Source organism: Arachis hypogaea, chromosome 19 (assembly GCF_003086295.3).
Source record: "Arachis hypogaea cultivar Tifrunner chromosome 19, arahy.Tifrunner.gnm2.J5K5, whole genome shotgun sequence".
NCBI classification, from domain to species: Eukaryota; Viridiplantae; Streptophyta; class Magnoliopsida; order Fabales; family Fabaceae; genus Arachis; species Arachis hypogaea.
The window spans coordinates 60,063,712-60,076,768 of record NC_092054.1 but is presented as its reverse complement, the minus strand read 5'-3'; the positions used below and the strand labels follow the sequence as shown (position 1 = coordinate 60,076,768).

Below are 13,057 nucleotides of genomic sequence, written 5' to 3'. Positions count from 1 at the left end.
TTCTTCATAGGCGTCCCATTACTCACAGGATTTCTTTCAGAAGTGTACATGAACTGGTTATTAGCAACCATGTCAATGAGTTCTTGAGCTTCTGCAGGCGTTTTCTTTAGGTGAATGGATCCACCTGCAGAGGTATCCAATGACATCTTTGATAACTCAGATAAACCATCATAGAATATATCCAGGATGGTCCATTCTGAAAGCATGTCAGAAGGACACTTTTTGGTCAACTGTTTGTATCTTTCCCAAGCTTCATAGAGGGATTCACCTTCTTTCTGTCTGAAGGTTTGAACATCAGCTCTAAGCTTGCTCAGCTTTTGAGGAGGAAAGTACTTGGCTAAGAAAGCCGTGACCAGCTTATCCCAAGAGTTCAGGCTGTGTTTGGGTTGAGAATCCAACCATAATCTAGCTCTGTCTCTTACAGCAAAAGGGAAAAGCATGAGCCTGTAGACTTCAGGATCTACTCCATTAGTCTTAACAGTATCACATATCTGCAAGAATTCAGTTAAGAACTGAAAAGGATCTTCAGATGGAAGTCCATGAAACTTGCAGTTCTGCTGCATCAGAGAAACTAAATGAGGTTTCAGCTCAAAGTTGTTTGCTCCAATGGCAGGAATGGAGATGCTTCTTCCATGTAAATTGGAATTAGGTGCAGTAAAGTCACCAAGCATTCTCCTTGCATTGTTGTTGGGTTCGGCTGCCATCTCCTTTACTTGTTCGAAATTTTCAATCAAGTTGTCTCTGGATTGTTGTTATTTAGCTTCTCTTAATTTTCTCTTCAGAGTCCTTTCAGGTTCTGGATCAGCTTCAACAAGAATGCCTTTTTCTCTGTCCCTGCTCATAAGAAAGAGGAGAGAAAAAGAAAAGAAGAGGAATCCTCTATGTCACAGTAAAGAGGATCCTTATTGTTAGTAGAAGAAAAGAAGAAGAAATTCGAACACAGATAGAAGAGGGGGTTCGAATTTGGTGATGATGTGAGGAAGAGATGTTAGTTAATGAATGAATAAATAGAATAGGATGGGAGAGAGGGAGGAAATTTTCGAAAATTATTTTTGAAAAGGAGTTAGTGATTTTTGAAAATTGGTTTTTGAAAATTTGTTAGTATTTTTCGAAAATTAAGATTTAAAAAAAAATAATTAATAAATTAAAAAGAAATTTTGAAAAAGAGGAGAGATATTTTCGAAAATGAGAGAGAGAGAGTTAGTTAGGTGGTTTTGAAAAAGTTAAGAAACAAACAAAAACTTAGTTAGTTAGTTGAAACAAATTTTGAAAACCAATGTTGAAAAGATAAGAAGTTAGGAAGTTAGAAAATATATTTTTAAAAGATAGTTTTGAAAAAGATAAGATAAGAAGATATTTTTGAAAAGATATGATAGGAATTAGTTTTTGAAAAAGATTTGATTTTTAAAATCACAATTAATGACTTGATTCATAAGAAATCACAAGATATGATTCTAGAACTTAAAGTTTGAATCTTTCTTAACAAGCAAGTAACAAACTTCAAATTTTTGAATCAAAACATTAATTATTTATGTTATTTTCGAAAATTATGATATAAAATAAGAAAAAGATTTTTGAAAAATATTTTAGGAATTTTCGAAAATAACTAATAATTTTGAAAAAGATTTGATTTTTGAAAAAGATTTTGAAAAAGATAAGATTTTCAAATTGAAAATTTGATTTGACTCATGAGAAACAATTTGATTTTCAAAAATTTTTGAAAAAGTCAATCCAAATTTTCGAATTTGATGAGAGAAAAGAGGAAAGATATTTTTTTTTTATTTTTGAAATTTTTATGAAAAACATGAAAATTATGCAATGCATGAAATTTTTAGATCAAAACAATGAATGCATGCAATAATGCTATGAATGTCAAGATGAACACCAAGAACATTATGAAGATCATGATGAACATCAAGAACACATTTTTGAAAAATTTTTAATGCAAAGAAAACATGCAAGACACCAAGCTTAGAATTCTTTAATGCTTACGCACTAAGAATTCAAGAATGCATATGAAAAAACAACATACAACACAAACCAAAAAATCATCAAGATCAAACAAGAAGACTTACCAAGAACAACTTGAAGATCATGAAGAACACTATGAATGCATGATATTTTCGAAAAATGCAAGATGCATATGCAAGTGACACCAAACTTATAATGTGACTCAAGACTCAAACAAGAAACAGAAAATATTTTTGATTTTTATGATTTTCTAAATTTTTTTGGATTTTTATTTTATATATTTCGAAAATAGTTTTGAAAAAATAAGGATTCCAAAATTTTTAATATGAATTCCAGGAATCTTGCCATGTTAGTCTAAAGCTTCAGTCCAGGAATTAGACATGGCTCACTAGCCAGCCAAGCTTTCAAAGAAAGCTCCAGTCCAAAACACTAGACATGGCCAATGGCCAGCCAAGCTTCAGCAGGTGATCATGGATCAGCAGCAGGTGGATGAGCAACAACTAAATTGCTCTTGATAACAAATTGCAAGCCTCAGTCCAAATGAATTTAGACATGGCTTTACAGCCAGCCAGGCTTCACATGCTTCATGAAACACTAGAATTCATTCTTAAAAATTTTGAATAAATTTTTGAAAACATTTTTATTTATTTTTTTTTTTTCGAAAACAAAAGAGAAAAATTTTTTTTTTTGAAAATATTTTTGAAAGATTTTTGAAAAGAAAACAAAAAGAAAATTACCTAATCTGAGCAACAATATGAACCGTCAGTTGTCCAAACACGAACAATCCCCGGCAACGGCGCCAAAAACTTGGTGCACAAAATTGTGATGTCCAGGCTCAAACAATCCCTGGCAACGTGAGCAACTTGGTGCGCTGATCTCAATACATAATTGTCACAACTTCGATACAACTAACCAGCAAGTGCACTGGGTCGTCCAAGTAATACCTTACGTGAGTAAGGGTCGAATCCACGGAGATTGTTGGTATGAAGCAAGCTATGGTCACCTTGTAAATCTCAGTCAGGCAGATATAAAGTGATAATAGTGTTTTCGAATTTAATATAATAAAATAGGGATAGAGATACTTATGTAAATCATTGGTAGGAATTTCAGATAAGCGAATGGAGATGCTTTTCGTTCCTCTGAACCTCTGCTTTCCTGCTATCTTCATCCAATCAGTCTTACTCCTTTCCATGGCTGGCTTTATGTGATACATCACCACTGTCAATGGTTACTTTCGGTCATCTCACGGGAAAATGATCCAATGCCCTGTCACGGCACGGCTAATCGTCTGGAGGCATCACCCTTGTCAATGGCTTCATCTTATCCTCTCAGTGAATAATATGCTCACGCACCCTGTCACGGCACGGCTATTCATCTGTCGGTTCTCGATCATGCTGGAATAGGATTTACTATCCTTTTGCGTCTGTCACTAACGCCCTGCAATCGCGAGTTAGGAGCTCGTCACAGTCATTCAATCATTGAATCCTACTCGGAATACCACAGACAAGGTTTAGACCTTCCGGATTCTCTTGAATGCCGCCATCATTCTAGCTTACGCCACGAAGATTCTGGTTAGGAGATCTAAGAGATACTCATTCTAGCTTAATTCATGTAGAACAGAAGTGTTTGTCAGGCACGCGTTCATAAGGGAGAAGGATGATGAGCGTCACACATAATCATCACCTTCATCATGTTCTTGGGTGCGAATGGATATCTTAGAAGAGAAATAAGAAGATTTGAATAGAAAACAGTAGTACTTTGCATTAATCTTTGAGGAACAGCAGAGCTCCACACCTTAATCTATGGAGTGTAGAAACTCTACCGTATGAAAATACATAAGTGAAGGTCCAGGCATGGCCGAGATGGCCAGCCCCCTAAACGAGATCAATAGTCTCCTAAGATGAACAATGGAATAAAACTGAGACCAAAGATGCCTAATACAATAGTAAAAGGTCCTATTTATAATAAACTAGCTACTAGGGTTTACATGAGTAAGTAATTGATGCATAAATCCACTTTCGGGGCCTACTTGGTGTGTGTTTGGGCTGAGCTTAAGTGTTGCACGTGCAGAGGCCATTTGTGGAGTTGAACGCCAGTTTCTGTGCCAGTTTGGGCGTTCAACTCTGGTTTTGGATCCTTTTCTGGCGCTGGACGCCAGATTTGAGCAGAAGGCTGGCGTTGAACGCCAGTTTACGTCGTCAATTCTTGGCCAAAGTATGGACTATTATATATTGCTGGAAAGCCCTGAATGTCTACTTTCCAATGCAATTGGAAACGCGCCATGTCGAGTTCTGTAGCTCCAGAAAATCCACTTTGAGTGCAGGGAGGTCAGAATCCAACAGCATCAGCAGTCCTTTTTCAACCTCTGAATCTGATTTCTGCTCAAGTCCCTTAATTTCAGCCAGAAAATACCTGAAATCATAGAAAAACACACAAACTCATAGTAAAGTCCAGAAATGTGAATTTAACATAAAAACTAATGAAAACATCCCTAAAAGTAACTAGATCCTACTAAAAACATACTAAAAACAATGTCAAAAAGCGTATAAATTATCCGCTTATCAGAGAGCATAAAAGAAAAATTAACATCATAAACTAAGAGAATGGAAGTGTAAAATCAAGAAATCATAAAGGAAACAAGATGAAAAGATGAGATTGAACCTAGATCTAGGAGAAATTAACCTAACATAATTCTAGAGAGAAGAGTGAGCTTCTCTCTCTAGAAACTAACCTACATGATGCCAAAACTACAAACAATTGCTCCCCCTTGCCCAAGCTTGAATTCTACATGAAATAGCATCAGAAATGAGTTGGGTTGGGCCTAAAGTGTTTTAGAAATCGCCCCCAGCGATTTCATCTTTAGTGGGCCACGAGCAGCATCGGCACGCACGCGTACATGGCGCGTGCGCGCCCCTATACGTGAAGAAACATATGCCAAATTTTATATCATTTCGAAGCTCCGGATGTTAGCTTTCCAACACAACTAGAACCGCCTCATTTGGACCTCTGTAGCTCAAGTTATGGTCGATTGAGTGCGAAGAGGTCAGGCTTGACAGCTTTACGGTTCCTTCATTTCTTCATGAGTTCTCCCACTTTGCATGCTTTTCTCCTCACTTCTTCCATCCAATACTTGCCTTATGGACCTGAAATCACTCAACAAACATATCAAGGCATCGAATGGAATTAAGGTAAATTAAAATCACCAATTTTAGGGCCTAAAAAGCATGTTTTCACATTTAAGCACAAATCAAGGGAGAATTGCAAAACCATGCTATTTCATTGAATAAATGTGGGAAAAGTTGATAAAATCTCCCAAATTAAGCACAAGATAAACCACAAAATTGGAGTTTATCAAATCTCCTCACACTTAAACCAAGCATGTCCTCATTCTAAAAATAAAGAAGGACAAGAAAATGGGGTATGAACATTTATTCAATGCAAATAAACTATATAAACCTACCTACATGCATGCAACTAAATGCAATATGACTCTATCTACTTGGTTAAAAGTAAATTAATCCCCAATAACATATATAAGCAAGTAGGGCAAAAGTCATATGACGACTCACAAACTCTACCAATTCAAATATCAAAATGAAGTACAAGTAGACTTGCAAGAAGAAAAGCTCATGAAAGTCGGGAACAAGGAATTGAGCATCGAACCCTCACCGGAAGTGTATCCGATCTAGTCGCTCAAGTGTATAGGGTCGATTCACTCAATTCTCTTCTACTTATGCTTTCCATGATTTGTTTTTCATCTAACAATCAACAATTATTCAATGCATGCATACATTCATCATGAGGACTTATTCATAGGTTGTAATGGGGCTAAGGTAAAGGTAAGGATGCATATGGTCAAGTGAGCTTGAAATTTGTATCTTTGATTAGTCTAAGCTCTCACCAAACACATATAACAACCTATACAATTTTAATACAGAACCTAGCTACCCATGATTCCCACTTTTTCACATACTCATGCATTCTTTTTAATTCACATTCGATATGCATTGATTTTTATTGAACTTTACTTTGGGGTATTTTTGTCCCCATTTTATTTCTTTTTCTCTCTTTTTTTTATATATTTTTTCTTATATATATATATATATATATATATATATATATATATATATATGTGTGTTCTTTTTCTTTTTCTATATATATTTTTTTTCACATTTTTTTTCTTTTCAATCTAAAATATATATAAGGACATCAATGCATATGGTTTTTTTTTTTTACATTTAATCAATACATGAGTACGTACCCGATTCCCAAAAATCTTCAACAAAAATACAAAAACACACTTTTCTCTCAACCAATGTCCCAAGTTTCCCATACCCAAATGATATACACCCTCACAAGCCTAAGCCAATTAAAGATCCAAATTAAGGACATTTATTGTTTTTCACTTAGGGGTAATGATGTGCTAACATTAAGAACAAAATGGATTAATTAGGCTCAAAATTGGCTAACAATGGTTGATGAAAGGTAGGCTATTTGGGTAAGTGAGCTAAATAAAATGATGGCCTCTGATGACAAGTTGATGAGCGGATAATTTATACGCTTTTTGGCATTGTTTTTAGTATATTTTTAGTATAATTTAATTAATTTTCATTATATTTTTATTAGTTTTTAATTAAAAATTATATTTCTGGACTTTACTATGAGTTTGTGTGTTTTTCTGTGATTTCAGGTATTTTCTGGCTGAAATTGAGGGACCTGAGCAAAAATCAGATTCAGAGGTTGAAGAAGGACTGCAGATGCTGTTGGATTCTGACCTCCCTGTACTCAAAGTGGATTTTCTGGAGCTACAGAACTCCAAATGGCGCGCTTCTAATTGCGTTGAAAATTAGACATCCAGGGCTTTCCAGCAATATATAATAGTACATACTTTGAATAAGCATTAACGACGTAAACTGGCGTTCAACGCCAGTTTCATGCTGCATTCTAGAGTCAAACGCCAGAAACAGGTTGCAAAGTGGAGTTCAACGCCAGAAACACGTTACAAACTGGCGTTCAACTCCAAGAATGACCTCTTCACATGTAAACTTCAAGCTTAGCCCAAGCACACACCAAGTGGGCTCCAAAAGTGGATTTCTGCATCATTTACTTATTTCTGTAAACACTAGTAACTAGTTTAGTATAAATAGGACTTTTTACTATTGTGTTTACATCTTCGGATCATCTTGGGACGTTTAGTTCTTAGATCATAGGGGCTGGCCATTCGGCCATGCCTGAACCTTTCACTTATGTATTTTTCAACGGTAGAGTTTCTACACACCATATATTAAGGTGTGGAGCTCTGCTGTTCCTCAAAGATTAATGCAAAGGTACTACTGTTTTTCTATTCAATTCAACTTATTCTGCTTCTAAGATATTCATTCGTACTTCAGTATGATGGATGTGATGATCGTGACAGTCATCATCATTCACAACTTATGAACGCGTGCCTGACAATCACTTCCGTTCTACCTTAGATTGAATGGATATCTCTTGGATATCTAATACAGGGGACCGAGTCCGAGTTATTAGTGTCTTCGTGGTACAAGTTAGAACCCATGGATGGCCATTCCTGAGATCCGGAAAGTCTAAACCTTGTCTGTGGTATTCCAAGTAGGATCTGGGAAGGGATGGCTGTGACGAGCTTCAAAGTCGCGAGTGCTGGGCGCAGTGACGGACGCAAAAGGATAGTAAATCCTATTCTAGTATGATCGAGAACCGACAGATGATTAGTCATGCAGTGACAGCGCATTGGACTATTTTCACAGGAGGATGGGATGTAGCCATTGACAACGGTGATGCCCTACATAAAGCTTGCCATGGAAAGGAGTAGGATTGATTGGATGAAGACAGCAGGAAAGCAGAGATCAGAGGAACGAAAGCATCTCTATACGCTTTTCTGAATTTCTCACCAATGAATTACATAAGTACCACTATCCTATTTTATATTTTATTTATTTTCATCCACTATAATTTCTTAATACATTTGAATCCGCCTGACTGAGATTTACAAGGTGACTATAGCTTGCTTCAAGCCGACAATCTCCGTGGGATCGACCCTTACTCACGTAAGGTTTATTACTTGGACGACCCAGTGCACTTGCTGGTTAGTTGTACGAAGTTGTGAAACAGATATAAGATCATGAACGTGCGTATTGAGTTTTTAGCGCCGTTACCAAGGAATGAAATGATCACGATTTTGCACACCAAGTTTTTGGCACCGTTGCCGGGGATTGTTCGAGTTTGGGTAACTTTATTTTAATTTTAACCTTTTTGTTTTTATTTCATAATTCTCGAAAAATACAAAAAAATTCTTCAAAAATCTTTCAAAAAAAATTTTTTCCCTTTGTTTTTGAAAATTATTTTAAAATTTTTAAGAATGAATTCTAAAGTTTCAAAATGGTATGTTGAAGTTTGGCTGGCCATCAAGCTTTAGACTAACATGGTATGATTCCTGGAATCTTGATTGAGGACTTTGAATTCATTGCTTCCTTTTCCCTATATGTTTTCAAAAAAATAAAAATATACAAAAATCCAAAAAAATTAATAAAATCATAAAATCAAAAATATTTTTTGTTTCTTGTTTGAGTATAGAGTCAATTTTTAAGTTTGGTGTCAATTGCATTTTTTCTAAAAAATTTATGCATTTTTCGAAAATTCATGCATTCATAGTGTTCTTCATGATCTTCAAGTTGTTCTTGGTAAGTCTTCTTGTTTGATCTTCATATTTTCTTGTTTTGTGTCTTTTCTTGTTTTTCATATGCATTTTTAATTTGTTAGTTTCTGAAGTTTGAAAATTTCTAAGTTTGGTGTCTTGCATATTCTTCTTTCATTAAAAATTTTCAAAAATAATTCTTGATGTTCATCTTGATCTTCAAAGTCTTCTTAGTGTTTATCTTGATATTCATAGTGTTCTAGCATGCATTGTGTGTTTTGATTCATAATTTTTATGTTATGAGTCTTTTTCATGTTTTTCTCTTTCTTCATTAAAAATTCAAAAATAAAAAATATCTTTTCCTTATTTTACTCAAAATTTTTGAAAATATGATTTGATTTAGTCAAAAAGTTTTTAAATTTAATTGTTTCTTATGAATCAAATCAAATTTTCAATTTAAAAATCTTATCTTTTCAAAATCTTTTTCAAAATTTCTTTCTAATATTTTTGAAAATTTTTCAAATTAATTTTCAAAAATCTTTTTCTTAATTTTAGTTCATGATTTTCGAATTAGTTACTAACATTTAATGTGATTGATTCAAAAATATTAAGTTGTTACTTGCCTAGTAAGAAATGTTCAATCTTTAAACTCTAGAATCATATCTTTTTAGTTTCTTGTTAGTCAAGTAATAAACTTTAGTTTTCAAAATCAAATCTTTTTAATTTTCTTTTCAAATCTTTTTCAAATTAAAATTTCAATCATATCTTTTTCAAATTCAATTTCAAAATCTTTTCCAACTTCTTATCTTTTTAAAATTGATTTTCAAATCTTATCTTTTTGTTTCAATCATATCTTTTTAAATTTCAATCATATCTTTTTCAAAAACAAATTTCAAAACTTTTTCAATCAATCTTATATTTTTGTTTCAATCATATCTTTTTCAAAACTACCTAACTAACCTTCTCTCTTATTTTCGAAAATTCCCTCTCACCTTTTTCAAAATTTCTTTTTAATTAATTAATTGTTTTAAATTTTAATTTGAATTTTATTCTTCCTTTAATTTTCGAAAATCATCAACTCCTTTTTAAAATTTATTTTCGAAATCTAACTTTCAAATTTAATTTTTATTTTAATTAAATTTCGAAATTCTCTCTCTCATATCCTTCTATTTATTTATTCATCTACTAACACTTCTCGCCCATCCAAAAATTCGAACACCACCTCCCTCTCTGTGTTCGAGTTTTCCCTCTTCTCTTCTTTACATTACATTCTTTTCTTCTTCTACTCACACAAAGGAATCTCTATACTGTGACATAGAGGATTTCATATTTTCTTTGTTATTCCCTTCTTGTCATATGAGCAGGAGCAAGGACAAGAACATTCTTGTTGAAGCAGATCCTGAACCTGAAAGGACTCTGAAAAGGAAACTAAGAGAAGTTAAAATACAACAATCCAGAGACAACCTTACAGGAATTTTTGAACAAGAAGAGGAGATGGCAGCCGAAAATAATAATAATGCAAGGAAGATGCTTGGTGACTTTACTGCACCTAATTCCAATTTACATTGAAGAAGCATCTCCATTCCTGCCATTGGAGGAAACAATTTTGAGCTGAAACCTCAATTAGTTTCTCTGATGCAACAGAACTGCAAGTTTCATGGACTTCCATCTGAAGATCCTTTTTAGTTCTTAACTAAGTTCTTGCAAATCTATGATACTGTTAAGACCAATGGGGTTGACCCCGAGGTCTACAGGCTTATGCTTTTCCCGTTTGCTGTAAGAGACAGAGCTATGGACTTTCAACCCAAAGATAGCTTGAACTCTTGGGATAAGCTGGTCACGGTTTTCTTAGCCAAGTTCTTTCCTCCTCAAAAGCTGAGTAAGCTTAGAGTGGATGTTCAAACCTTCAGACAGAAAGAAGGTGAATCCATCTATGACGCTTGGGAGAGATATAAGCAACTGACCAAAAAGTGTCCTTCTAACATGCTTTCAGAATGGACCATCCTGGATATATTCTATGATGGTCTGTCTGAATTAGCTAAAATGTCGTTGGATACTTCTGCAGGTGGATCCATTCACCTAAAGAAAATGCCTGCAGAAGCTCAAAAACTCATTGACATGGTTGCTAATAACCAGTTCATGTACACTTTTGAGAGGAATCCTGTAAGTAATGGGACGCCTCAGAAGAAGGGAGTTCTTGAAATTGATACTCTGAATGCCATATTGGCTTAGAACAAAATATTGACTCAGCAAGTCAATATGATTTCTCAGAGTCTGAATGGAATGCAAGCTGCATCCAACAGTACTCAAGAGGCATCTTTTGAAGAAGAAGCTTATGATCCTGAGAACCCTGCAATAGCAGAGGTGAATTACATGGGTGAACCATATGGGAACACCTATAATCCCTCATGGAGAAATCACCCAAATCTCTCATGGAAGGATCAACAAAAGCCTCAACAAGGCTTTAATAATGGTGGAAGAAACAGGTTTAGCAATAGCAAGCCTTTTCCATCATCCACTCAGTAAAAGAAAGAGAGTTCTGAGCAGAATCCATCTAGCTTGGCAAATATAGTCTCTGATCTATTTAAGGCCACTCTAAGTTTCATGAATGAAACAAGGTCTTCCATTAGAAATTTGGAAGCACAAGTGGGCCAGCTGAGTAAAAGGGTCACTGAAATCCCTCCTAGTACTCTCCCAAGCAATACAGAAGAAAATCCAAAAGGAGAGTGCAAGGGCATTGAAATGACCATCATGGCTGAAACCACAAAAGAGGAGAAGGACGTGAATCCGAGTGAGGAAGACCTCCTGGGACGTCCAGTGATCAATAAGGAGTTTCCCTCTGAGGAACCAAAGGAATCTGAGACTCATCTAGAGACCATAGAGATTCGATTGAACTTCCTTATGCCATTCATGAGCTCTGATGAGTATTCTTCTTCTGAAGAGAATGAATATGTTACTGAAGAGCAAGTTGCCAAGTACCTTGGTGCTATCATGAAGCTGAATGCCAAATTATTTGGTAATGAGACTTGGGAAGATGAACCTCCCTTGCTCACCAATGAACTAAGTGATCTGGATCAACTGACATTGCCTCAGAAGAAACAGGATCCTAGAAAGTTCTTAATACCTTGTACCATAGGCACCATGAACTTTGAGAAGGCTCTATGTGACCTTGGGTCAGGGATAAACCTCATGCCACTCTCTCTAATGGAGAAACTGGGAATCTTTGAGGTACAAGCTGCTAGAATCTCGTTAGAGATGGCAGACAACTCAAGAAAACAGGCTTATGGACAAGTAGAGGACGTACTAGTAAAGGTTGAAGGCCTTTACATCCCTGCTGATTTCATAATCCTAGACACTGGAAAGGATGAGGATGAATCCATTATCCTTGGAAGACCCTTCCTAGCCACAGCAAGAGCTGTGATTGATGTGGACAGAGGAGAGTTGGTCCTTCAACTGAATGAGGACTACCTTGTATTTAAAAGTCAAGGATCTCCTTCTGTAACCATGGAGAGGAAGCATGAAAAGCTTCTCTCACTGCAGAGTCAACCAAAGCCCCCACAGTCAAACTCTAAGTTTGGTGTTGGGAGGTCCCAACCTTGCTCTGATTATCTGTGAGGCTCCATGAGAGCTCACTGTCAAGCTATTGACATTAAAGAAGCGCTTGTTGGGAGGCAACCCAATTTTTATTTAATCATTTTTATTTTATTTTCTTTTTGTTATTTCATGTTTTATTAGGTTGATGATCATGTGGAGTCACAAAAACTACTGAAAAATCAAATACAGAATGAAAAACAACATTGAAAACAGAACACCCTGGAGGAAGGGCTTACTGGCGTTTAAACGCCAGTAAGGAGCATTTGGCTGGGGTTTAACGCCAGAACAGAGTATGAAACTGGCGTTAAACGCCAGAAACAAGCATCATTCTGGCATTTAAATGCCAGGAATGCACCCCAGAGGAAAATTGGCGTTCAACGCCAGAAACATGCTGGAGACTGGCGTTGAACGCCCAAAACAAGCATGGAAGTGGCGTTTAACGCCAGAAACATGCTGCAATCTGGCGTTAAACGCCAGGATTGCCTACAGAGGGTGTTTACACGCCTAATTAGAGCAGGGATGATTAAAGTCCTTGGCCCCACTGGATCCCCACCTACTTCTTCTCTCCTCTTCACACCTTTACATAACTCTCTTCCCCAAATACCCCTCACCAATCAACTCAATCACTCTTTCCCATCACCTCTTCACCACTCACATCCATCCTCTCTTCCCCAAAAACCCCACCTACCTTTAAATTCAAAATAATTTCCCTCCCAAACCCAACCCTAAATGGCCAAACCCTAACCCCTCCCTCTCTCCTATATAAACCCCTCATTCCTTCTTTATTTTCATACAGCACAACCCTCTCTTCTTCCCCTTGGCTGAATCCACCTTCTCCCT

At 35.9% G+C, this 13,057-nt stretch overlaps 2 non-coding genes across 2 annotated transcripts; one reads left to right on the top strand and one right to left on the bottom strand.

The window, feature by feature from the left end:
- Positions 1–200: 200 nt before the first annotated feature.
- LOC112780706 (small nucleolar RNA R71) lies at positions 201–308 on the top strand. The gene has a single exon (XR_003191524.1). It is a non-coding gene; the product is annotated as a small nucleolar RNA R71 (small nucleolar RNA).
- Positions 309–10,504: 10,196 nt separating this feature from the next.
- LOC112781413 (small nucleolar RNA R71) lies at positions 10,505–10,612 on the bottom strand. The gene has a single exon (XR_003192191.1). It is a non-coding gene; the product is annotated as a small nucleolar RNA R71 (small nucleolar RNA).
- Positions 10,613–13,057: the final 2,445 nt, after the last annotated feature.